At 40.6% G+C, this 27,056-nt stretch overlaps 2 protein-coding genes, 1 non-coding gene and 1 pseudogene across 6 annotated transcripts in view; 1 reads left to right on the top strand and 3 right to left on the bottom strand.

Annotated features, from left to right (window-relative positions):
- The window catches only part of DAP3 (death associated protein 3), a 31,573-nt gene extending 21,163 nt beyond the window's left edge, over nt 1–10,410 (bottom strand). The window contains exon 1 of one of the 4 annotated variants that reach the window (XM_028488780.2): nt 10,389–10,410. The gene's annotated coding sequence lies outside the window, so the exon portion shown is untranslated. Of the gene's footprint in view, nt 1–8,739; nt 9,022–10,096; nt 10,180–10,388 lie in introns of those variants that run through there. The other 3 variants (XM_007110407.4, XM_007110406.4, XM_007110405.4) reach the window with 3 other exon arrangements.
- On the bottom strand, nt 8,729–10,090 carry LOC102987113 (uncharacterized; annotated as a pseudogene).
- Nucleotides 10,143–27,056, top strand: part of ASH1L (ASH1 like histone lysine methyltransferase) — a 237,333-nt gene continuing 220,419 nt past the window's right edge. The window contains exons 1-2 of the mRNA XM_024116023.3: nt 10,143–10,227; nt 23,310–23,463. The gene's annotated coding sequence lies outside the window, so the exon portion shown is untranslated. The remainder of the gene's footprint in view (nt 10,228–23,309; nt 23,464–27,056) is intronic.
- On the bottom strand, nt 20,079–20,151 carry TRNAG-GCC (transfer RNA glycine (anticodon GCC)). The gene has a single exon. It is a non-coding gene; the product is annotated as a tRNA-Gly (tRNA).

Consider the following 27,056-nt stretch of genomic DNA (forward strand, 5'->3'; position numbering starts at 1 on the left):
GAGAAGAGCTAACAGAGCAAGTCTAAGACTGCTGTCCTTAGAAAGGCCTGCTTGCAAGGTTGCCCCTTAGCTGGTGTCTGGGAACTTGGATTTCAGGAGAGTTCGCACCATTCCCAAAACTGGTAAGAGTGGGTCACTGTGCCTCAACTATTTATACAAACAACATGGTTTACATTAAACACCTGCTTTCCTTCTGGGAATCTGGAAATTTACTACATGCAAGGATGATGATGACTATATGACCAGCCCCAATAGAAACCGTGGGCACTGAGACTCTGTTGATAGTTTCCCTAGGTGGCAACATTTCATGTTTTGTCACAATTTTTTGCTGAAGGAATCAAGTGTGTCTAATGTGATTCTACTGGGAAAGGACTCTTGAAAACTTATACCTGGTTTCCTCCAGATTTTGCCCAATGTGCCTTTTCCCTGTGCTGATTTTGCTCTGTATCCTTTTGCTGTAATAAATCATAGCTGTAAGTATGACTATGTGCTGACCTCTGAGTCCTCCTAGGGAATCACAGAACCTGGAGGTAGTTTTGGCAACCACTGACACAACCACCCAGTGCCCCACACTACCCAGCATCGATCTCTACCTTATACCCACCATAACCTGGCACCCAACACCACCACCATCTTTGACCAGCTCAATTTTCTTAACCCCAGTTCTTCTCAATCCTCCCCTATTTCAATTACCTCAACTCCCTGCCTCCAACACTGTCCTCCCCGATCTGTGACCAGCTAACTCCCATACCAATTCTAACCCTCTGTTATCAGCTGATTTCCAACCCTAAGCCCTCTACCTAACCTCAAGTTTCCCAACTGCCGAACTACTCAGGACCCCAATGCCACTCCAACAGGATCTGGCCTACCCAACCCTGCTCCCCAGATCTTCTCAATGTGCCCTGGTACAACCACTATTATGAGACAGCTGTGGGCTGCAGCTCTGGAGGGAGGTAGTGTCCTAGAAAGAGTGGGTGACATGGTCCTGAGGTCACTACTTCTTCCTCCAGGTATGCCTGTGGTCATTGAGGCCATTACTCTGGCTATGTTTTAGAGATTATGGGAAATGCTGGTCAGGAAAATGTGACCAGCTTTCCATCTTGTATCCTGTCATCTTGTATCCATATTACAACATTGGGTCTACCAGCCTCCATCCTTGAACTTCTCCAATCCATCCTTTCCACTGAAGTGTGGCTCTTAAAACCCTTAAATATTTTCCTACTGCTTTTAAAGGTAAATTATACACACATACACACACACGGCTTATATAGAATAACAGGGCTTCCCTGGTGGCGCAGTGGTTGAGAATCCGCCTGCCGATACAGGGGACACGGGTTCGTGCCCCGGTCCGGGAAGATCCCACATGCCGTGGAGCGGCTGGGCCTGTGAGCCATGCCCACTGAGCCTGTGCGTCCAGAGCCTGTGCTCCGCAACGGGAGAGGCCACAACAGTGAGAGGCCCGTGTAACACAAACAAACACACACACACACACAAAAAGAATAACAGAAAATACTTTAAGAACAAAGTGGGGGGTGAATCTCAAAAGTCTGATCTCAAAGCAGACAATCCAGACTAAACCACATTTTCCATGTTCTTTAAAATCTGTAAGTAAGTAAGTAAAAAAAAAAAAAAATCTGTAAGTAGAAAAAAAAAAGTAAAAAAAAAAATCCTATTGACAGGCCAAATGAAAGCAGAAGAATGGAACATTTGCTCATTCTACATTCCAAGACATATACAAATCAGGGCACTGCAAGAAAAAGGTTCAAAGCCACTAATACTATGAAAAAATTGAGTAATGATTTCTCCTTTCGGTTTTTTCATATCCTTTGAATGTTGATTTGCAGAGTACAAGTTAACCACATTGTAACTGGAAGGCAGATAAAGGACAGGTTTCCTATTAAAACTGACTGATGGTACAAGATGAAAAGAGTTATGGAGATGGATGGTGTGATGGCTACACAGTAATGTGAATGTATAATATCATGGAACTATACACTTAAAAATGGTTAAGATGGTATATTTTATATTATGTATATTTTACCACCATAAAAGAAAAAACAAACCAAAATAAGACTGATGGTTAAAATTAAAGATAAATAATTTTCTCAAGCCTTCTAGGAAGATGAGGAAAAAAAATTCTCAAAGATATCATTAAAATACTTCTCTAGGGCTTCCCTGGTGGCACAGTGGTTGAGAGTCCGCCTGCCGAGGCAGAGGACAGGGGTTCGTGCCCCGGTCCGGGAAGATCCCACATGCCACGGAGCAGCTGGGCCCATGAGCCATGGCTGCTGAGCCTGCGTGTCCGGAGCCTGTGCTCCACAACGGGAGAGGCCACAACAGTGAGAGGCCCGCGTACCGCAAAAACAAGCAAACAAACAAAAAAAAAAAACAAAAAAAACTTCTCTAATATTGTTCAACTGCCATCATTCTGAGAATCTACCTGTTGTCTATTTCTACTATTTCAAGGAAGAAGAGTCCTCCCTCCAATTCCAGTCATTCTTTGTTTAAAGTGTGGATAGGGACTTCCCTGGTGGTCCAGTGGTAAAGAATCCGCCTTACGTGGCAGGGGATGCGGGTCCGATCCCTGGTCAGGGAACTAAGATCCCACGTGCTGCGGAGCAACTAATGCCACGTGCCTCAACTAGAGTCTGTGAGCCGCAAATTACAGAGCCCACGCGCTCTGGAACCTGCACGTCACAACTAGAGAGAGAAAACCTGCATGCCACAACTAGAGAGAAGCTTGCACGCTGCAATGAAGATCCCTCATGCCACAACTAAGACCCAACGCAGCCAAAAATAAATAAAAAATAAATCTTAAAAAATAAATAAATAAAGTGTGGATAAAACAAATCCCAGATACAAATAATTCCTTAGTCTTTAAACCCTTTGAAGTGTTTTCAGGTACACTTGTAAGGGACATTTACTCACTATTGTATTTAAAGTTCTGTCACTCTTCTGACGAAACTTTCTGGCTAACGTTAGAGCCCTCTTTCTTTAAAAAGAAAAAAAAAAGTATTGTCATATAGGCCAAGTGTACACTGAAAAGGAAGTCAGAAAAAAAGAAAAAAAAAAGTATTGTCACATAGGCCAAGTGTACACTGAAAAGGAAGTCAGAAAAAGCCTGTACCAAACTTAGAAAGGTATCCCAAAGGCTATATGCTAACACTTCAGTGGTCACAAAAATCATAGATTATTTTTTAAATTAAACATTTACTATTGAGATATTTATATATTCACAAGCAAGTGAAAGAAATAATACATGTTCCATGTATCCTTTACCCAGTTTCCTCCAATGGTAACATCTTGCAAAACTATAGTACAATATCACAACCAGGATATTGACCTTGATACAGTCAAAATACAGAACATTTCCATCACTTTAAGGATCCCTCATGTTGCCCTTCTACAGCCTCCTGCACTTCCCTCCCACAACTCTCCCATTCCTTAACCCATGACAACCACTAATCTGTTCTCTATTTCTGTAATTTTTTCATATCAAGCATGTTATATAAATGAAATCATACTGTATGCAACCTTTTAATATTGGCTTTTTCCATTCATCATAATTTTCTGGAAATTCATCTAGGTTGTGTGTTACATGCATCAATGGTTTTTCTTTTAATCCTGAGTACTATTCCATGGTATGAATGTGTCTGTTTGTTTAACCATTCATCCATTGAAGGACATCTGGGCTGTTTCCAGGTTTTGGCTATTACGAATAAGCTGCAATGAAACATTTGTGTACAGATTGTGTGAAGAGAATCAAATTCTTCAGGTTAAGGTGATCTAGTTCACGAAATGAATTAATGCTACAATGATCTGAATAATAATAATAGTATTTTTCAGAAACAGGCTCTATATTAAGCAATTTATAGGCACTGTCTCACAACAGAATCCTATGAAGTAGATATTACATCCATGTGAAAATAGGGATGGATAGACTAACTTGCCTGAGGGTATATAGCCTAAAAGTGACAGTTCTGGAATTCAAACCTATGTTTGACTCTGCAGCCTTTGCCATTAGTCACTGTGTATATTGTATTATCAATTATCAAGTGCCTGAACATTTCCACTGATGGGGAACTCACAAAGCAGTCCTGCTTTTATGGAAAGTTCTTTCAGAATCTGAGGTGAAATGTCTCCTTGCAGCTTCCATTCACTATCCCAGCCTTTCTCTTTGGTTTTACAAGCTACCTTCCATGTGATAAATTGAAGGTAGTTATGTCCCCTATTTTTTCTTTTCCAGGGTAAATGTCTTCAGTTTCTCAAAGCAATCATCATACAAGTCCTTTATATTACTCATCAATCCTCTTCAGCTATCATCTATCTTTTTTTAAAATAAACTTATTTATTTATTCATTTATTTAATTTTTGGCTGCATTGGGTCTTCACTGCTGCATGTGGGTTTTCTCTAGTTGCTGAGAGCGGGGGCTACTCTTTGTTGTGGTGTGTGGGCTTCTCACTGTGGTGGCTTCTCTTGTTGCGGAGCACGGGCTCTAGGCGCACGGGCTTCAGTAGTTGTGGCACAAGGGCTTCAGTAGTTGTGGCTCACGGGCTCTACAGTGCAGGCTCAGTAGTTGTGGCTCACGGGCCTAGTTGCTCCGCGGCATGTGGGATCCTCCCAGACCAGGGCAGGGCTCGAACCCGTGTCCCCTGCATTAGCAGGCAGATTCTCAACCACTGCGCCACCAGGGAAGCCCTAGTTGTTTCTTTTTTAAACAAATATTATTATCTAACAAAATCACAGCAGCCCTTTTAATGGAAATTGTCAAGCTGATCTCAAAATTCGTATGAAAATGCAATGGACTCAGAATAGTGTATAAAACCTTGAAAAATAAAGAAGAAGGTTGGAGGGCTCACATTCCTGATTTCTAAACTTACTACAAAGCTACAGAAATCAAGACAGTGTGGTATTAGCATATGCCTATAGATCATATATGTCTGACCCATATGTCTACATATCAATGGAACAGAGTTGAGAATTCAGTAATAAACTCTTATATCACAGTCAGTTGATTTTTAACATGGGTGCCAAGAAAATTCAATGGGAGAAAGCACATTTCTTTTCAAGAAATGGTGCTGGGACAGCAGAATATCCACATGAAAAGAATGAAATTGGACCCCTACCTCACATCACACACAAAAATTGACTCAAAATACATCACAGACCTAAATGAAAGTGCTAAAACTATGAAAGTCTTCGAAGACATATAGGAGTAAATCTCCACGACCTTGGATTAGGCAATGGTTTCTTAATGATGCCGGAAGTAACAAAAATAAAAAAAATAGATACTTGGACTTCATCGAAATTAAAAATTTCTGCTTCAGAGGATACCATCAAGAAAGTAAGACAGGGCTTCCCTGGTGGCGCAGTGGTTGAGAGTCCGCCTGCCGATGCAGGGGACATGGGTTGTGCCCCGGTCCGGGAGGATCCCACATGCCGCGGTAGCGGCTGGGCCCGTCAGCCATGGCCGCTGGGCCTGCACAGCAGTGAGAGGCCCGCGTACCGCAAAAAAAAAAAAAAAAAAGAAAGTAAGACAGGAAATCCCCTGGCAGTCCAGTGGTTAGGACTCGGTGCTTTCATAGCTAGGGCTGGGTTCAATCCCTGGTGGAGGAACTAAGATCCAGCAAGCCTCGCAGAGTAGCCAAAAAAAAAAAAAGTAAAAGACAACCCACAGAATGGCAGAAACGATTTGCAAGTTATATATCTAATAAAGGACTTATATCCATAATATATTATACAAAGAACTCTTTACAACTCAACAATAAAAAGAAAATGTAACTCAAAAATGGGCAAAGAACTTAAAGTTTCTCCAAAGAAGATATACAATGGCCAATAAGCACATGAAAAGATGCTCAACACCATTAGTCATTAGGAAAATGCAAATCAAAAACACAATGTGATACCACTTCACACTCACAAGGATAACTAAAATCCAAAAGAACACACAATAACAAGTAATGGGGAGGATGTAGAAAAACTGGAATCCTCATACATTGCTGCTGGAATTGTAAAATGGTGTAGCCACTTTGGAAAACTGTTTGGCATTTCCCGAAAAGTTTAAATGTGGATTTGCCAAATGACCCAGCAATTCTGTGACCGAGTTCAAGCTCGCTCTGCTTGCTGCACGACAGGTCAAGTCGGAGACGAGGTGTTGAGGCAAGGAATATGACTATTCCGAAAGCCGGCAGACCAAGAAGATGGCAGACTAAAGTCTCAAAATAACTATCTTATCCGGGTTTGGATGCCAGTTTCTTTTATAGCGCAGAGAAGGGGAGGAGATGAGGAAGTAAAAAGGCCATAAGTTTTGCAAATATCACCTGGAATGGCCAGCCTCGGGGAGGGGAGGTGTTAATTTCTTCTTTCTTGTAGCCATCCACAGGTGGACAGGGTCCGGATGTTTCCCTGAATAAAGGCACTTTGGTTTAACATTCAGGCAGAGGGGCCGGTTCCCCGAGGCAGGCCATTATGTATAGACAGTATCCTTTTAGTGAACAACAACAGTGGAAAGCAAAGATTAAAGTAAAAGAAACAGATCCAACATGTACTGCTGCTGTAACAAATTACCACAAACTTGGTGTCATAAAACAACAAATTTGTCATCTTAGAGTTCTGTGGTTTAGAAGTCCAAAATCAAAGTGTCAGCAGGACTGTGTTCTTTATGGATGCTCTAATAGAGAATCTGTTTTCTTGACTTCTCTAGGTTTTAGAGGTTGCCCTTTCATCTTCAAAGCCTACAACAGTTGGTCAAGTCTGTGTCCTACTGCCTCACTCTGACAGAGTCTCTGGTCTCCCTCTTCCACCTTTAAAGAACTCTTGTAATTACAGTGGGTCTACCAGATAATTCAGGATAATCTCCCTATTTTCAGGGTAGCTAATTAGTACCCTTAATTTCCTTCTGCCATGTAACATAATGTGTTTACTGGTTCCAGGGATTAGGACACGGACATCTTTGGGGGGAACCATTATTCTGTTTTCCATACCTTCCTTGGTTCAAATAATTCAGGGTTCATTCATTCAATAAGGTCATTTTATTGAGCACTTAATGTATTTTAGTCTCTGGTAGGCACTGGAGCATAAAAGAACTGAATAGGATCTTATTTGTCTATACTTAACTGACAATTCATGAATCACTGTAGTTACCCAAAGCTAGTTAAAGGCAGAGACTGTAAGTAACTTTCTTTATATACAAGTGTAGTGGAATTCCATTAAAGGTGTTTTTTCTTTCTAGCATATGCAATTATGTTGCTAATGAGAAATTTACTATGAAGGCAATGTGGTATAGTGAAAAAAGTTAAGTTTTTAAGAGATAGGCAAATTGAAGTCTAAAGACAGTTACCCGACTTGTTTGAGCCTCAGCCTTCTCATCTGTAAAATGGGGGTAAGATGATCTATTTCAAAGTGTTGTATAAGGATTAAACAGGAATACAAGTTCTCTTGGCATGGTATTCCACAAATGTTAATTCTCTTTCTCTTCTCATATTTTAAGTATCTAACATTCATTTCAACATTTCCATGACCTGCTTTGCACTAGACTACAAAAGAATATAAAAGAAACGTTACACATAGTCCCTGCCCTCAAATTAAAAATGTTCTTGGTAGGGTAACACACCTGCATACATGACACAATAAAAAAAAGATCAATGGTTCCAAAATGGCTCCATGAAAAAGTTGGGGCTTAAGGTTAGGAAAAGCAAATATATAGTGAGGTAATTAAGGTGGATTTCCCTTAAAAAAAAAAAAGCAAACAAATAAAACCTGATCCATATTTTGAAATATAATATGTTAAGGGGGAAATTTAGGAGTGTCTACTTGAACTTTAGAGCTTGAATAGGCCTTTGAGATTAATCTAGTACAATGATTTTCAAACTATTCCCAGATCCCTACAAGTCCACAGATGTGAAGGAAAAGGGAAACCCAAGTGGATCCCTCACCTAATTTATTCGGCTTTACCCACTGGGTGAAACTAACGATTACTAGAACAGAAGAAAGCTTTGGAATTACCTGTGGATTTTAATAGTCCATAGTTCTCCTGAATTCAATCATCAAGAAAAAGTAAATGTTCATGCAGAGTTTTGGGAAACAAGTATCAGTAACCACGGAAACTGACAGACCTAGTCTTGCACTGTTTTACCAACGATTTGGAAGAACAGGACACAAACTACCAATTACACCCACAAACTTTATCAACATCAAGAGTACTGTGAACGATAACATTAACTCTCTGCACTTTCCCTGTGCCTAGGAGCTAATTCTACTTTACACATATTTTATTATTTTACCACACACCAACCCTGAAGGCAGATTTGGAGTTAACTAATTTTTATTTTATTTATTTATTTTTTTGTTAACTAATTTTTATGTTCAGTTTTTCGTTTCTTGTTGATAAGGAACTAAGAAGAATAACTTTTTGAAAGACACACAAGACACGGGAGATCGAGTCCAGACCTGAACTTGAAATATATGGTGTCCTTATCCTCTAACATAAGGCTGCCTAATGAGGTTGAAAATGCATCATCCATCTACGAGGTTTGTGTAAAAGTGCACAAAAACATCATCGCGTATAGACAGTGGTGTGAAATTCGAAAATCTAAGCTGGGTTTAAAAAAAAAAAAAAAAGGAAGAAAGAAAATGCCGACCACTGAGCCGGTTCCTTCTTGGGTCCTAGGTCCGCAACACAGAGCCCGGAGGGAAGCCCCCCTAGGAGAGTTGCCGGCCCTGCCGTCCTCACTCCCTACCTCTTGGAGGTTCGGAGTCCCGCTCCTTTCCCTCATGGGTACAACCCCCGTGCCGGTTCACTTCCTCACCGAAAGTCGCGGACCAGCTCTCCCGACCCGGTAAACCGCAGACACTATTAAGCGCTGGCTCCTCGGCGATCGTCCAGCAGCAGAGACTCAAGCTCGGGTCGTACGGCAGGAAGCTGCTCAACGCGCAGCCGCCGCGGCCTCCAACCACCGGCCAGCGGAGGGGCGCTAGGCCGCCCCCAACCAGCTCACTGCGGCCGGGACGAGGCAGGGGAAGGGAGCCGCGACGTCGCGGCGCCGTTGCCAGCGAGGTAAGTAGTCCTAAGTGTCTATCCGCCACTCGGGGTACCTCCTGTCCTAACGGAAAGCTCTACCGGCTTCGCCTGTCGTTTTCACCCCCGCTTCTGCAGCCGACAGGAATGGAACAGTCCCGCGGGGGGATTGTGGGAGGCGCACGCGCGAGGGGTGGAGGGTTTGTGGAGGGGGGGGCCGGCGGAGGAGGAGGCGGCGGCGGCAGTGGCGGCGGTTGGTGGCAGTGGGGGCGGGGGAGGGGGGGGGGGGAGGGTAGCGCAGGGGGGTAAGATCTTGTCACTTTGAGAGGCCTCAGCAGTCATTCAGTCCTTGATTCTGACGTTGCAGCAGGAGCTAGAGGAAGGAGAATGGAGAAAGAAGATGACCACTTTCTTTCCAAGCGTTGATTCTGTCTGAGACTGCAGATCTGAGATGGGGCTAAGAATAGTTCTACTTCACAGAGTCAATTTGAGAATTGACTTAAGAAATCCACGTAAAATAGCACAACACTTGGCACTTGCATAAAGGGGGGGAGGAGAGGAGAGGAGGTGGAGGAGGAGGCTTGGGCTCTCGCTGCCGAAGGTACGCGTGAGGGCCCGCGGTAGAACTGGCTTGACAGGGGCCAAGGGGAAGTGGGGGACTGTGCGAGGAGGCGCCCCAGAGCGAGTGCGTACTGGCTGGCGGGCGCGCAAGGCGGCCGAAGGCGGTGGTTGGTGGGAGCAGCAAGCGACGAGCCCAGATATACTCTGGCGCGTGCGGGCGGCTGTGCGCGCTCCGCCGCCCGAGTCGGGTGAGGGGGGAGGACGAAGGGGGAAAACGCGAGGAGGGAGGAGGGAGGAGTGGGAGGTGGGGGGGCACGAGGCGCCCTTCGCTCCCTCCCTCCCAAGGAGCTGCCGCCGCCGCCGCTCTGCCGCCGCCGCTCCCGCCGCCATTTTGGGTTCGCTTTGCGGAGGGGGAGACGATCCTCGTCTCGGTTGCGGGACCCGCCTCCCCTCAGTTTCCCCCGCTTAGCCCCACGCCTTTCCCCTCTCCTCTCTCGCATTTCCGCCAGTCCGCTCACCCGCTGGCCGCCTCCTGACAAGCGGGAGGGATCCGCTGTGGACCAAGGGAAGCGGAGGAGCTTGGTGGCGGCCGCCCCCTCTTCCCCACTTCCCTGCACTCTCATCTCTCTCGGCCTCGGCCTCTGACACGGTGAGTAGAATCGCCTGGGGAGGCCTTTGGGCCTAGGTACTCCCTCAGCGACTTAGTCCTTGGCTTCCTGGGAGCTACTGTCATCTCCCGGACCTGGACCTCCGGGAGAGCGGTGGTAAGGATGGGGGAGGGGAGAGTAGGGAAGGGGATCCTGAGCTTACCGGGAAGTCCCTCCTGGCGGGGGTGAAGGGGTGTCCCTGACAGGCGGACTCCTGGCTTGGGGGAGGGGGCGGGAAAGTAAGCGCGTGGAGGCGGAGTCGGCTGTGCCCCTGACAGGTTAGTTTGTTGTGGAGGTAGGATTGGGGCATCCCCCACAGTCCTGTTTGTTTGGTTTAAGGGATAAGAGCGGCAGGAGGAAAGATCTTCTGAGCGTAGTTTACCTGTACGATCAGATCTGTGGTGTCCCTGACACGCTGAACTGTATGTAGGAAGGATAGAATGATCTCAGTGTTACAAGTTTAATAAATGTTACTGGCTAATTTGTGCATTGAAAGACATGGTTTTGGTCTGGAAGATAGATGGTATGTTGGTGTATAGCGGCTGTGTTTGTGTGTGTATGCGAGGAAGGAAAGTGTTCCGGAAGAGTTTGCTTGTATTTGTATAAGTGTAATGGAGTTCTGCTTATAAGTTAGCTTATTTTAAAAATAAAACTTGGGGTGTTCCCTGCTGGTTGATATGTATGTGTATTTTAGGGTTTGGGAGTGCCTTAATATTTGCTGGGATAGAGAAGTCATGGCAATATTTTAGAAATACAGCATGTAAATGTGGGGTCAGGGATGGGAGAGACTTGTCATAGCCAGTTATTCTTAAGAATAGTTTGTTCCTCAGAATAGAGTGAACTGTGTAGATGTGAAGGCCCAGAACATTTTTACTTGAACAATTACTATGAGGGTATAAAGAATGGATGGCTTTCTTGTTGATACGAGTTTATATTAACACTTTATAATGGAATAAAACTTTTTTATTGTTCAGAATGCTCTTGCAGTTTGTTTGTGATCCTAAATAAATCTCTGAAAATGGTGGGATGGGTGTTCCCTCCCATTTTACAAAATAGCAAATTGAGGCATAAAGAGATAATTTTTCCAAGGTCATGTGTTAAATTGGTGACAAACTTGGGTCTATAACAGATATTTTGACTACTAGTTCAGTAGTATATTCACCATACCATGGCGTCTCAGGAGTTCTTTGTCAGGCAGATCTGAGTTTATTGGAAAGATAGGAGCATATTGACTGGTTGGATGGTATTTGGTAGAGCTCAGTTGTGTCAGACAGAACATAGGTTGTCCTTGCCAGGTTAGCCTGTGAGAAATGGGTATTCCATGACTGTATTACTTTCTGTTTATCGAGGAAGCATAGCATTTCTGACACTTTAGCTTGTATGTTTGAGGGAGGCATGTTTAATTTGTACCATAGCAGCTGCATGGGGGCTGACAGCTTAACTTTAAGGGAGGAAGGATCTTCTTTCATTCATTCAACAAATATTTGTTGAATAACTCTTCAGTAAATACTCCCTGCCTTGGGGTGGCAATAATCAAGGTGACCCTGTTGAAACAGCCTGGGTACATATGAGGGGATTTGTCTTGACAGTGATAATACATATTGAGTCGAGTGAGGCTCACAGGTCAGTGTGGAGTTGAAACTAGAAAACCTTCCTAAAAAGCCTATTCAGTTTGGAGGGAATTTAGATCTTCCAGACATTTTACTATGGAAGGATACAAGTGTATTTAAGCATCTAATAGGGTGGCCAGTTTGTGGTACAGTGTGCTGCCTTTTGCATTTTCTTTTGGCATTTCCGAGTAAACTGTTTTTGGGATCTGGAATTGTTGATATATGTGCCAGTGGATATTGGAACTTTTTGGCTTGGCTGAAGAAATTCTTCCAGAGGCTAATTTTGTACTAAGGATCCCCTCTATGAATATGAGGGAAGAATACTTGAATTAAGCCAACTTAACTATTTCTTGGAAAATGGAATGTTTTTGATTTGCTAGATTAGCGGTTCTTAAAAGTTTTTGGGGGTCACTTATTCTTCTGAGAATCTGATGGAAAAACCCTCACTGTAGAAAACAAGCATGAGCACAGTCGCACAAATTATGCATACAAATTTCAGAAACTTAAATTGTAGTGAAGTATTGATAGAACCAATTTATATTCAGGTCTCATTTAAAAGCCTTTTTTTAAAAAAAAATAGTTTTGTTTGGGGGTAGAGATGTTGGTACGAGTTTCAGGTGAAAGATTCTTTAACAGTGAGCATGCCGACGATAAGGAGAACTTTAAGATCTTTGTTTTTTATTCTTTATTCTTTGCAGGTTGATTTCTCCAGTGTTAATACATGATTCTGAATTAGTTGATAAGAGAATATAACACAAATGTTTATAGCTTTATTCTTTTTCATTATAATAATAATTTGTATTCTCAAATTCATCTCTTTCCAGTTTTGCATTGGGACTGAGGTGTTTTGAAGCTCATTTCCTGGCATTTATCTTAGTTATAACAAACGTTATTGAGTTATTTTTATGCAGGGGACACAAAGATGAATAATATATGGCTTCTGTCCTTGAAGCTATGCTAATCGTGTTGAAGCTATGAATTGCGTGATAGTGGGGGCTTTCTAAAGGGCAAGGTGGATTGAAGCATGTTCCTAAAAGTTGAGATTTCATGACTTAGTTGCAGAGAGGTTTTGCTATTATTCTTAGGAAGTTACAAAGTCTTCACATTCTGTATGCAACTTTGTAGCTTAAAAAATGTGTTTTAATATCATTTGATATTTTGGGGTGAAGAAACTCTGGTAAAAGGAGGCAAATGTCGGTAGCATTCCTGATCTTGTCTTGGATGTATTTCTACAGAGAGTTTATGTAAAAAGGTCTTAATGTAATTTTAGATATGCGTGTATCTAGACAACACTTCTGGGATGAAATCCAGGAGCTATTTGACAGACTACCCATGAATCTAGTACTGAAAATGAAAAGTAATTACTGAATTTTTTTTTTTTTAAGAAGATGTTGGGGGTAGGAGTTTATTAATTATTTATTTTTGCTGTGTTGGGTCTTCGTTTCTGTGCGAGGGCTTTCTCTAGTTGTGGCAAGCGGGGGCCACTCTTCATCGCGGTGCGCGGGCCTCTCACTATCGCGGCCTCTTGTTGCGGAGCACAGGCTCCAGACGCGCAGGCTCAGTAGTTGTGGCTCACGGGCCTAGTTGCTCCGCGGCGTGTGGGATCCTCCCAGACCAGGGCTCGAACCCGTGTCCCCTGCATTAGCAGGCAGATTCTCAACCACTGCGCCACCAGGGAAGCCCCCTGGATTTTTAAAGAAAAGAAATTCAGAAAGGTGTTTTAATAGTACAGATTACAGGATTCAGTAAGATAATGGAGATATCTTAAGAAAAATGGTCTGATTGTCTCTTTATTGTCATGTCCTCTGTGTAAGAATGTCATGTAAATTTGTGAAAAGTTTAATACTTTCTGTAATTTTTAACTTGGGTAGTAGGTTCATGGTTTTTTGGTTTTTTTAAAATAGCATGTCGTGTGTGTAGTGTGTCCATATCTGTGCGAATGGATAACATAATGTATGTAGTCTCCTATAATGTATGAGATACTTCACAATTTAAAAAAACAGTGCTTGCAATAATTACAAAAAATACACAGGATCTTTAAGGATCGAGAATAGAAAGTGATTTTCATGTCCTATTCTTGAGTTGTATTCTAAAACATGGAGTATAACTTCCCTTTATCTTGCTAAGCACTGTGTCTTTATAGTATTAGCAATACCACTTGAGGCTTTATTCTAAGTCTTCCATGCCTTACAAATAAAGAATTTGGACACATTCAGTCCTGCCTAAAATGATCTACCTGCACACAGTGGAAAAGTTTTACCATATGTGTAGGTGGTGCGTCTCCATTAAATAATTTCATATTCTTGAGTTATGCATGTTGATCTGAGTCTTTTAAAGGTAACATAACACCTTATATTACCTTATATTATAATCCACTGTGAGGTCTGCTTTGTGCCAGCCTTTCCAGAAGCATGAGATATCTTAACCCTGGCTATCATAAGAGAGGGAAACGAAAGTAGTTTTTGTTTTGAGCTATATTGCTAGTCTTTTTAAAAAATTCATCCTGTGAGAGAGAGGCAGGGACATATATACACTACCAAATGTAAATTAGATAGCTAGTGGGAAGCTGCCTCATAGCACAGGGAGATCACCTCTGTGCTTTGTGACCACCGAGAGGGGTGGGATAGGGAGGGAGACGCAAGAGGGAAGAGATATGGGAACATATGTATATGTATAACTGATTCACTTTGTTGTAAAGGAGAAACTAACACACTATTGTAAAACAGTTATACTCCAATAAAGATGTTTAAAAAATAAATAAATAAAAATAAAAAATAAAAAAATCATCCTTCTTTAAATTACTTGTAATTTATTTGGTTTATATTCTTTCGTTTGGAGAGGTTAGATTTTCATACTTATGATTTGCCGTCTCAGTTAATGATAACTGTCATTTCATGGTTTAGAAATCACTTTCTTAGTGACTGTCTCATTGGGGGTGTTGATGGCAGTGTGATTTTTTTTTTTCCCCTTCTATTTTTCGGCCATGCCACCCAGCTTGAGGGATCTTAATTCCCCAACCAGGGATTGAACCCTTGCCCCCTGCAGTGGAAGCTCGGTGTCTTAACCACTGGACCATCAGGAAGTCCCGGCAGTGTGATGTTGACACAACATAATAAATTATGGCTTCAAGTAATGATGAAATTTAACTAATAATCTTATTGCTATTTCAGAGTTCTGTTTCCTTCATTGAGCATCTAACTTTTTTATGCTTGAGGAGTATAAAAAATTTTATTTTTAGCATTAATAGTTTTTGCTTTCCATAGTTTTTAGTCATTTAGTCATATGCTCACAGACATATGCAAGTTGATGACAGGAGTGTATACTTTTTTTTTTCATTTAATTCTGTTCCTTTTTTTAAGTGAGTGTGGAAAATTTCTAACGTATACAGAAATGAAGAGAATAGTGTAGAGTTCTCATGTACTTAACATCCAGCTTCAGCAGTTATTCACACCCAGTTATCACACTATATCCCATCTACTAGCCTCTCTTCCTCCTCCCTCGCTTTGCGTATTTGGAAGTGAATCTTCCAGATGTTATATCATTTCATCCATAAATTCAGTGTGTACATTCTTTTCACTCTTAAGTGGGGAATTATTTCCCCATAGTTAGGTTTATATAACTTTTTAAATAAACTAATGATAGTTGGAACTACACTGCTCATACCAAATACTTCCAATCTGTATTACCTGTCAATAGGAATTCCCTCTGCAAACTAAAAGAAATGAGCTGAATAGGAATTTACCTCACTGCCTTTAGATGTTTGCATTGAAAAATGCAGTTAGTTGCTATGTTTCCTAGAAAAGTTTATCAGCTTTTTTCAAACACACGAGTGAGAAATAATGTCTCTAAGTTCTTTCGTTTGTTTTGTTTTTTTAGTCATAGTGACAAGATGCTAAAAACATTTCCTGGTTACTCTTGGTTCCTCTTGATTTTCTAACTGGATCTAGCTACCACAAAGAAATCAGATGATACTGGTGATGTTGAATAGGAGGTGAAATTGGTCTAAAATCAACTTGCTTTTTAAAGAGAATGAAATACACCTTGTTTTGAGTTTTGAAATTCTGTTTGTGGATGTTTGAAAATACATATCAAAAAAAACCTAAATACATTTCATTGCTTAAACTGCTAAATATGAACCATGTTACAGAGCATGGTTATGATGAGTAGAAATACTGTAGAAAAAGAAAGTAAATATTCCTTTTGAGTTATGAAAATGAAACAGAGTATAGAGATTTGAAGTGGTTGCTAGTAAAGTAGAATATAGATGTATATCCTTTCCTTCCAGAAAAGGCTGACAGATGAATGTGAATTCCATCACTAATGAAAGTTTGGTCAACTTATCTTTTGTTATATCTTATGCTATAGTCCCACAGTAAATAAATCATGAATCTTTGACTTAATCTTCTTGTTTTACATTTTGTTCTATCTTTTCTACACTTGATACCAAATCACTCCTCTCATTCAGTTTTATTTGTCCTAAGACCACAGGTGGACAGTGTGTCAGATTATAAAGGAGCAATATCATGGCTTCTAGGTGTAAATGACATTGAGAATGTGGTAGAGACATTCCTTATGATAAGGTTTCTTAAATTCAGCACTGCTGAAAATGAAAGCCCTAGAGTTTAAACAGTAACATTTAAAGCTTAACAGGGCTTAATGGAGAGAATGTAAAAGATTGTCTTTGAAAGAAAAACTACTAATTCTGACATTTGAGAAAATGGAGTGAATTAATCATGTATAATCATTATGGGTTGAACAATATTTTATATATATTATATATAATATATATATGAGGATACAAAGATTGGAGAATAAGAATCTCAAACAAGTAGAGATTCCATGTATATGATTGATAACTAAATGATAACACAAGTTGGAAAGTTAAAGTTTAGATGCAGAAGCATATCAAAGAAAAAAGAGCAATCACCTTAAAACTGCAATTAGTTAGAGATTTAAGTTAATTATAAAAATAATTCTGAGTGTGTGTTTAAAGGGAAAAAAACCCCTCAAATGTAGAGCAAATCAGGGTTTTATTTCTTCTGAACAGTAATAATTCTGTTTGTTCATTGATTCATTCATCATTCAACCAACGAACATTTTTTCAGTACTTACTCCATTCGCATTTCTGTGCTTAGGTGTTGGGAAAAAATTAGGATTTTTTTTGGTTTGTTTTTTGCCTGAAGCGAGTTGTGAATCTAGTAAGAGGAACATCCTGTTAACAAACTTAATATATGATGTAATACATTTCTCCCAGGTAGAGAGGGGAGAAAGTTATTAAGTCTGTGGGGAGAAAGGAAAGGTTAGGGATGGCTTCTGACCAGTGGAAAGAGACAGGTTTTAAAGGATAAATATGAGTTATTCAGTAAGGTATAGCAAGAGCATTCTAGGTAGAGGAAGATCATCTGCAAGGGTATGAAAGTGAATATAACATAGCAGAATGAGTTCAGGGGACTGTAATTTGAATCACTATAGAACTTTCCACCCATTCCCCTATGATTTCCTGTGTCTTCAGTGCTATATAAGGTTGGCCTTTGTGCTTAGAGATCATCAAAAAAATAAAGATGGAACTATGTTCAGTACACTCTACTTACACAAAATAGTATATTCTTACAGTTAAAGGTAATTTTAACAACGATTCCAATCAAGAAAATAATTGGTTCTCTTTTAGTTACTCAGAAAATTTTTACTAGAATACACTCCTTCAGCATTTTAGTTAATCGGGCCTTGTCTACAATAGTTACCCAGCCAAATAAAATAACATATAATTGCTTTTCTTAATAATGAAAAATCTCCCAGCCTCCACATTGGTATATTTCTCCTCAATTTGTTGCAAATTTCAAATGGTGATTAAGGCTGTGGACTCTAAAATCTGATTGAGGGATTTTCCTGGTGGTCCAGTGGTTAAGACTCTGCGCTTCCACTGCAGGGGGCACGGGTTCAATCCCTGGTCGGTGAACTAAGATCCAGCAAGCCATGCAGTGTGGACCAAAAAAAAATCAAATTGGGTAAGCTCAGATTCCAGTTTTGCTACTTACTATGTAACCTTTAGCAAAATACTAAAATACTTATGGTCTTTAGTTTCCTTGACTGTAAAATGATGATAATACTTATAGCAAAGGATTGTTGGAGGATTGTATGAGATAATATGTGCAAGTTCTTAGCATAATTTATGTCATGTAGCAAGTGCATAGTACAGATTTGCTGTTATTTCATTTCCTGAAAAGAGAAATTTTTTAAGGAAAGCAAGTGACCTCCCTTATATATATTTCCTATAGGAGGTAAAAATATGTAAAATACTTTGTGAAAGTATGTATAAACAACTTATTTACATGTATACATGTTTTTTCCTGATTCTTGGTTTATCTTATTTGCCGCACATGTGAATTCTACTTTTGTTTTTTTCCACTTAACTCCAGGTTAGGCATTTGTGTTTGGCTTCATTTTACCTTCTTACCAAATCAAGGATTTGTCTCCAAAGTGAACAGGAATATATCTCACTGTGTGAATATTTTGGGGTGGAGAACCTTAAGTCTTTGAACAGAATTAGGTTTAGTTATGACAGTTCTCTTTTTAAAGCTGATCACAGGACTTCCCTGGTGGCACAGTGGTTAAGAATCCACCTGCCAATGCAGGGACCACGGGTTCTCGCTCTGCTCTGGGAAGATCCCAAGTGCCGTGGAGCACCTGAGCCCGTGTGCCACAACTACTGAGCCTGCACTCTAGAGCCTGCGAACCACAACTACTGAGCCCATGTGCCACAACTACTGAAGCCCACACGCCTAGAGCCCGTGCTCTGCAACAAGAGAAGCCACAGCAATAAGCCTGCGCACCGCAACGAAGACCCAACTCAGCCAAAAATAAATAAATAAATTTATTTATTTTTTTTAAAAAAAGCTGATTTAGTATTTCCTTTGATTTTTAGGAGCCCAGTGTAGTCTTCTAAAGCAGAACCCATCTCTTTTATTAAACCACCTTATTTGATTGAGAAAAAAGACCAACATGTATTCACTGAGTGATTATTATGTGCCAGGCACTAGGATACGGTCACGAACAAAATAAGGTCCTTGGGCATTTTCCTTTTCCTTCTCCAGGACAAGATCTTTCAGTATTGATTTAACATGTTGCTACCATCATATTACATGTGGTTCAAGCAAAACTCATTCTTAAGGTATAGTAAAGATTTCTTGGGATATGTTATTTTATGCCAGAGCAAATCAATTCTAGGGAAAAAATCTCTAACTCTTGAGGAATCTTTATTGTGTGCCTATGTTTTATCAAGGCAGTCCATTGGACAGTTAGGCCTTTGGGGTATCAGTGGGTTAAGTCCTCTGTTCAGTGTTAAATAAAATCCAGCATTCTGCCTCCTGTGCCTTCCAACAGAAGGCATTCAACAAGTATTGATTGTATACAGTTGGCCCTCCGTATCCATGGGTTCTGCGTCTGCGGATTCAACCGACCACAGATCAAAAATATTTGGGGGAAAAATTCCAGAAAGTTCCAAAATGCAAACATGAATTTGCCTCATGCCATCAACTATATAGCATTTACATTGTAGTATTTACGACTATTTATGTAGCATACACATTGCATTAGATATTATAAGTAATGTAGAGATGGTTTAAAGCAGCAATCCCCCACCTTTTTGGCACCAGGGACTGGTTTCGTGGAAGACGATTTTTCCATGGACGGGCTGGGGATGGTTCAGGTGGTAATGTGAGCGATGGGGAGTGGCAGATTAAGCTTTGCTCACTCACCCACTGCGCACCTCCTGCTGTGCGGCCCGGTTCCTAACAGGCTGCGGACCACTACGGGTCTGCAGCCTGGGGTTTGAGGACACTTGGTTAAAGTATAGAGGAGGATGTGCTTAGGTTATATGGAAATGCTATGCCATTTTGTATAAGGGACTTGAGCATCCCTTGGGTTTTGGTATCTGTAAGGGATCTTGGAACCAACCACCTGCAGATACCTAGGGAGAACTGTACTTTATGCCAAGTACTGTGCTAAAAGCCCGGGGGATAGAGCAGTGAATAATGATAGTCAAGAATCACTGCCATCATGGTACTCACTTTCTAGTGAGTGCCAAGATAGATATTGTATACATGGATATGATGTCATAGCATTCCAGTGATAAATGTTTTGTTTTTTTACTATTTATTTATTTGGCTGTGTTGGGTCTTACTTGCAGCAAGCGGGGTCTTCGTTGTGGCATGCAGGATCTTTTAGTTGCGGCATATGGGATCTAGTTCCCTGACCAGGGATCGAACCCAGGCCCCCTGCGTTGGCAGCACGGAGTCTTAACCACTGGACCACCAGGGATGTCCTTCAGTGATAAGTGTTGTAAAGGAAATGTAAACAAGGTAAGGGGATATTAGGTAGTTAGGGAAGTCCTTTGAGGCAGTAGTATTTGAGCAGAAATCTGAATGATACGAAGGACCCCATGAATCTATCTGGGGCATAAGCATAAGTGCTAAGGCAGTGGTGTGGTGTATTTCAGAAATGGGAAAGAGCTGGAACAGAGTAAATAATGTGGGGAAGAATAATAGAAAATAGGGAGAGGCTTCCCTGGTGGCGCAGTGGTTGAGGGTCCACCAGCCGATGCAGGGGACGTGGGTTTGTGCCCTGGTCCGGGAGGATCCCACATGCCGTGGAGCGGCTGGGCCCGTGAGCCACGGCCACTGAGCCTGAGCGTCCGGAGCCTGTGCTCCGCAACGGGAGAGGCCACAACAGTGAGAGGCCCGCGTACCACAAAAAAAAAAAAATAAGAAAATAGGGAGAAGAGGTAGCCAGGGCCTAGATAATGTAGGGACTTTTAAGACTTGACTAAGTTTCTAGGTTTTATTCTGGACTTGATAGGAAGCTATTGGGAGGTTTTGAACAGGGAAATGACTTGGTCTAATATATACACTTTGGAAGGCAAGGGTAATGCAACCAGAGTGATCAGCTAGTAGGAGGTTGTGATATTTGAGGCAAGAGATGATTATGAGTTGAATGAGATGACAAACACTGGGAGAAGCAGGTTGCGGGAATGCAGATACTATATTTGGTTTGGATATACTGACTTTAAGTTTTCTATTAAATGTTTCTGGTTGAGATATTGAGTAGGGCAGTTGGATATGTAAGTCTCGAGGTTGGGGCAAATGTAAATTTGGGAGTTGATCAGTGTAGAGATGCTGTTTAGAGCCATGGGACTTCATGAGATTACCTGGATAGTGAATGTAGAGAAGGGATGAAGTTCTTGGACTGAGTTGTGGAGTATTCTTGACACTTACTAAAAATGCCAGGGTTGAAAGAATCTTTTGATAATTTTAGGGATAATACTTCACTGACTAAGAAAACCTAGCAAGTACTAACTAGTCAAGACATAGAGACAAAAATAAAATGGTTGAGGAACAAATTGCTATTCTTTTATCTGTTAAATAGCTCTTTGTCTTGCAGAGCTCAGAACACTCATTTTATGTGAAATTAAGAACCAGAGTACCTATTTCTATTTGGTTACTCTGAAAAGATGGCCAGAATGGTCATTAGCTTCCTAGATATCTAGGGCAATATAAGGTAAAACAAATAAATACAAGTTTATAAAGTAATGAATGAGGTGTCAAAAGACATGAAGCTGCTTACTCATTAACATGATAATCATTTCTAGCTTTGAAAATTTACAGAGTAAGAATGAGATCAAGCTGTCTCCTAATTTCTTATGTAGCCTATCATTGGGCATTGTTATACCTTTCTTTTATTAAGCTGGTTTTACATCTGTGGACTTAATTAGTCAACATACCTAACCTCCTAGAATACATTTGTAAGATGTAACTAATACTTGTAACTCTTAGGGGCTTAATATCATTTAGGTTGACTTACTGCATTTTGCAGGACATGTTTTTCTGGATGTGGGTAAGGATCTATGTAAATATATTTGAGGTGTCAGAAATTGGAAGGAATAGAAATAATAGACAATAAAAGCAATCACAGTATATAGGGTTTTTTTTTTTTTTTTGGCTGTATTGGGTCTTTGCTGCTGTGCGTAAGCTTTCTCTAGTTGCAGTGAACGGGGGCTACTCTTCGTTGCGGTGCACGGGCTTCTCATTGCTGTGGCTTCTCGTTGCAGAGCACGGGCTCTGGGCACACAGGCTCAGTAGTTGTGGCTTGCGGGCTCTAGAGCGCAGGCTCAGTAGTTGTGGCGCATGGTCTTAGCTGCTCCACGGCATGTGGGATCTTCCCAGAGCAGGGCTCGAACCCCTGTCCCCTGCATTGGCAGGGGGATTCTTAACCACTGCGCCTCCAGGGAAGTGCCTAGGTTTTTTGCTGTTGTTGATTTTAAAACCTATCAGAGACCCTCTTAGCTAATGCATGAAACATATCCTCTTGCTTGAGCACATGACTTCACACTTGCCAGTCCACCTCTACCATTAGGAAAATGTAGGGCCCATCTGTTGAATTGGCACTGTGCCTAAAAGGCTGGTAGTTTTGGACTTCATCAGTCCAGGAAAAGGAATTAATTCCAGAACATTGAGGGGAAACTTTTCTAGTAACAACATATTCCCTAGAGTTTTTCTGATCTCTTGTTGCTGTTTTACAGAAATCACCAGAGAATTAAGGATCCATATCACGTATGATTTCTTTTTCCTAAGTCTAAGTCAGAATTATCATTCGTATGTATTTGAGAGTCTGTTCTCTTCCATGTAAATGGTGTCCTTAAGAAAATATTAACAAAAAATTACAGATAGTTAGAGGCTATCTTCTTAAGTAGAATTGAGATGTTTAAGAAAGTAGTATGATTTGGGATTCAGATAGGCCTCGAAAAATATTTCTAGATGAATCTGTTCCACACAAATCTGGAAACTATTTACTGAGACTTAGAACTAGATGATTAAAAATGGCCACCTCCAAGTTTCTTGTTTCATAAGCATCTTAATTATGAGTGTTATGGAATGACAGTTGCATTATTTACCTGTTCTTCAACAGGGACTGCATTTAAAAATGGACATAAACTCACATGGGATGGTGGTGGTTAGATGGTGGTTTAAGTCAATCTTTGCTGTAGTCTGTTACCTGTCCACCTTCTTTTTCCCTTCACCATTTTGATAATGCAGTAATTTCTGGAGAATCATTAGTTAAAGCAACATACCAATGTTAGAATGGCAGAGTGGGTATAAGAAAAGTAATTCTTCAAAATCAGTAAAATGGCAGCAAGGTGATTATCATCTATCTGTGACCCACCCTGATTGGCTTCCAGCATACAGTTACCAAGCCTCCCTAGCTATATCCCACACACGTCTCTGAAATGCATGCGATTTCTGAATCCAAACCTGACCATGTGCCTTGGCAGGACACACTCTTTAGCACTCTTCAAGATCCTGCCTACCTCTTTAGCTTTGTGTCTCACTGGGCCTCCTACCCTTGTGCTTCAGCTGTTTGGAACTGTCATCATTCCCATACACGGTTCGTTTATATCTCCATGACTTTCATGTTCCTCCCAGTGCCTGGCTGCTTAGAGAACACCTACCCAACTTCTGAGACAAAGTTCAAGTTGATGCTGTGAAGCCTTACCTGGCCACCTCCCCTCTTTTGGTGAACAGTATGCACTCATTTGTCTTTGGCATATACCTAGGAGTGGAATTGCTGGGCCACGGGGTAAGCATATTTTTATCTTTAGTAAATACTGTCAAACGGTTTTCCAAGTTGATTTTATGACTTTATAACTTTATGAGGCTCCACATCTTCCCCAGCTTTTGGTGTTGCCATTCTTTTTAATTTTAGCCGTTTTGGTGGGTAATAGTATTTCATTGGTATTGATTTGCATTTCACTGATGACTGGTGAGTTTAAGCAACTTTTCATGTGTGCGTTGGATGATTGGACATCCTCTTGTGAAGAACCTGCTCTTAATATATATTCTGAATGCAATTCCTTTCTCAAATATATGCGTTGCAAATATCGTCATCCAATGTATGGCTTCCCTTTTCACTCTCTAGGTGGTGTCTTTTGATGAACAGAAGTTCTCATTTTTCATAAAGTCCCATTTGTCTTTTTTTTCCTGATCTAGTTTGAAGAGGCATGTAGTTGTGGGTAGGAGGAAATGGAGAATTACTTATTAATAGGCATAAAGTTTCAGTCAAACAAGATGAATAAGCTCTAGAGATTTATTGTACAGCATTGTATGTATAGTCAACGATAGTGTATTGTACACTTGAAAATTTGATAGATGTCATGTTAAGTGTTCTTACCACAATAAAACAAAATAATAAAAAGATAAAGACACAAATAAAAGATAAAGAGGTGGCAGTCTATTGAATGGAAACAAAAAGGAGAGGAATATATTAAGAAAATAGCTAGTCAGTATTAAGATAATGGAGTTAAAAAGTACATCCAAAAGCTATTGGGTTAGTTTTCTCAATTTCATGTATATATGAACAAGACTTCAGAGGTGTGTGCATATAGTACCTATGTATATTTCAAATCTTTTAAAAATATGTTTTTATTGGATTTGTGTTTAATTATAAAACTTACACAAATTCTGTAACAGGTCAAGGAAAAAAATATTTATAAACAAGATTTTTCCCGTTTACTTCCAAACCTTTTCCCCTAAAGTAACCAGTGCTATCAGTTGATGTATAATCATCCATATTTATTTCTATGTGCATACAAATACATGTTTTTTTCTACTCTTTACAAATATGAGATCATGCTTGCATTTTTACTTAAAAATAGCATACATGGCTGTATATTTGTGTGTGAATATATATATATATTTAACTGTTTTTGTGTATGTAGCACATCAAGGACTGCTATAATAAGTATCCTTTTATTGGTGCTTTTATTTTTCTATGATAGAAAAGATTACTTTCCAAAATGATGGTGGCCACTAGTGCCCTCTTTCCCACCTTGCCAGTATTAGTTGTTATCAGTCTTAAATTTCAACCAAAGTGATGAGTGAAAAATATCTTAATTCACACCTCCCTGACTACCAGTGAGGTAGATCATCTTTTTATGTTTCTAATTATTTCTGTCTCTTCTGTAATTTCCTGTGCATATCTCCTGTATGTCTTTTCTTATGTACTAGTTTATAGAATAACTTTGTATGTTAGAGATATTAATCCTTTTTCATGTTCATTATATTTTCTCCCAATCTATTGTTTGTCCTTGATTTTGTTTACATCTTACATTATAGTATATAATGCTTTTATGTAATCAAATTGGTCACTTTTTTCCTTTATGGTTTCTAGTTTCCTGATTTGCATAAGGTTTCTTAACCATAGGCTATAGAAATATTCACCAGTACTCTTCAAGTGCTTTTATTTGTACATATAGCTCTTAAATCCAATTATTCTTTAATTAATTAATGAATTAATTAGGTTGCGTTGGGTCTTCATTGCTGTGCCTGGGCTTTCTCTAGTTGCAGTGAGTGGGGGCTACTCTTCGCTGCGGTGCACGGGCTTCTCATTGTGATGGCTTCTCTTGTTGCAGAGCATGGGCTCTAGGTGCACAGCTTCAGTAGTTGTGGCATGCGGGCTCAATAGTTGTGGCACACGGGCTTAGTTGCTCTGCGGCATGTGGGATCTTCCCAGACCAGGGCTTGAACCCGTCTCCCCTGCATTGGCAGGCAGATTCTTAACCACTTTGCCACCAGGGAAGTCCATGAGGAAATTACTCTTGTGTTTAATGAGGAATGGTTCTAACTTTGTTTTCTCCAAATGGATAACCAGTTAGGTCAACATGCAACAAACATATATCAAATAAGTCAGCTTCTTGCCATATTGAAATCTGTTAATTGAAAAAGGTTTTTTCAGGACTGCCACTAGTCCATAATCTGTTTTTATGTAAAGTAGGAAGGGAATCCCTTCCACAAGAAACTTTATTTTGATCTGCCAGAAAAATGTTAAAGAGCTTTATTGAGGTATAATTCATTTACTGTACAATTCACTAATTTGAAGCATACAATTCAGTGGTTTTTAACATATTCATATAGTTATGCAGCCATCTCCACTATCTAATATTAGAACATTGCACCTTGGTACCCATAGTCACTCCCCCTCCCAGATATTCCCCTTTTACCCTAGCCCTAGGTAACCACTTATCTACTTTCTTTATGGGTTTGCTGGGTTTGGACATTTCATACAAATGGAATCTTACAATGTTGTCTGTTGGAACTGGCTTCCTTCATTTAACATAATGTTTTCAAAGCTCATCTATGTTGTAGCATGTATCAGTACATCTGGCCCTCCATATCCATGGGTTTCACATCCTCACATTCAACTAACCATGGATTGAAAATGTATGTGGCAGGGGCTTCCCAGGTGGCGCAGTGGTTGAGAATCCACCTGCCAATGCAGGGGACATGGGTGCAAGCCCTGGCCCGGGAAGATCCCACATGCTGTGGAGCAGCTAAGCCCGTGCGCCACAACTACTGAGCCCACGTGCCACAACTACTGCCACCCGTGCGCCTAGAGCCCATGCTCCACAACAAGGGAAACCACTGCAATGAGAATCCCGTGCACCGCAAAGAAGAGTAGCCCCACTCGCCGCAACTAGAGAAAACCCACGTGCGGCAACGAAGACCCAACACAGCCATAGATAGATAGATAGATAGATAGATAGATAGATAGATAGATAGAAAGAATGTTTGGGGGAAAGAATTCTGGAAAGTTCCAAGAAGCAAAACTTGAATTTGCTGCACACAACTATTTATACAGCATTTACATCGTATTTACAACTATTTATGTAGCGTTTACATTGTATTAGGAATTAGAAGCAATCTAGAGATGATTTAAATGCATGTAGGTTATACACAAATACTATGCCATTTTATATAAGGGGCTTGAGTATTTTCGGATTTTGGTATTTGTAGGGGTTCTGGAACCAGTTCTTCGCGGATACTGAGGGATGACTTCATGCCTTTTCATTGATGAATAACATTTCATTGTATGGATAATGTTCCTGTGAACATTTGTGTACAAGTTTTTGTGTAGATAAAATTTTTTTAAATCTTTTTATTTAATTAATTAATTTATTTATTTATTTATTTATTTATTTATGGCTGCGTTGGGTCTTTGTTGCTGCACACAGGCTTTCTCTAGTTGCGGCGAGCAGGCGCTACGCTTCCTTGCTGTGTGCGGGCTTCTCATGGCAGTGGCTTCTCTTGTTGCAGAACATGGGCTCTAGGCGCGGCGGACTTCAGTAGTTGTGGCACGCGGGCTCAGTAGTTGTGGCTCGCGGGCTCTAGAGCGCA

This window comes from Physeter macrocephalus, chromosome 4, assembly GCF_002837175.3.
Source record: "Physeter macrocephalus isolate SW-GA chromosome 4, ASM283717v5, whole genome shotgun sequence".
Taxonomy (NCBI): domain Eukaryota; kingdom Metazoa; phylum Chordata; class Mammalia; order Artiodactyla; family Physeteridae; genus Physeter; species Physeter macrocephalus.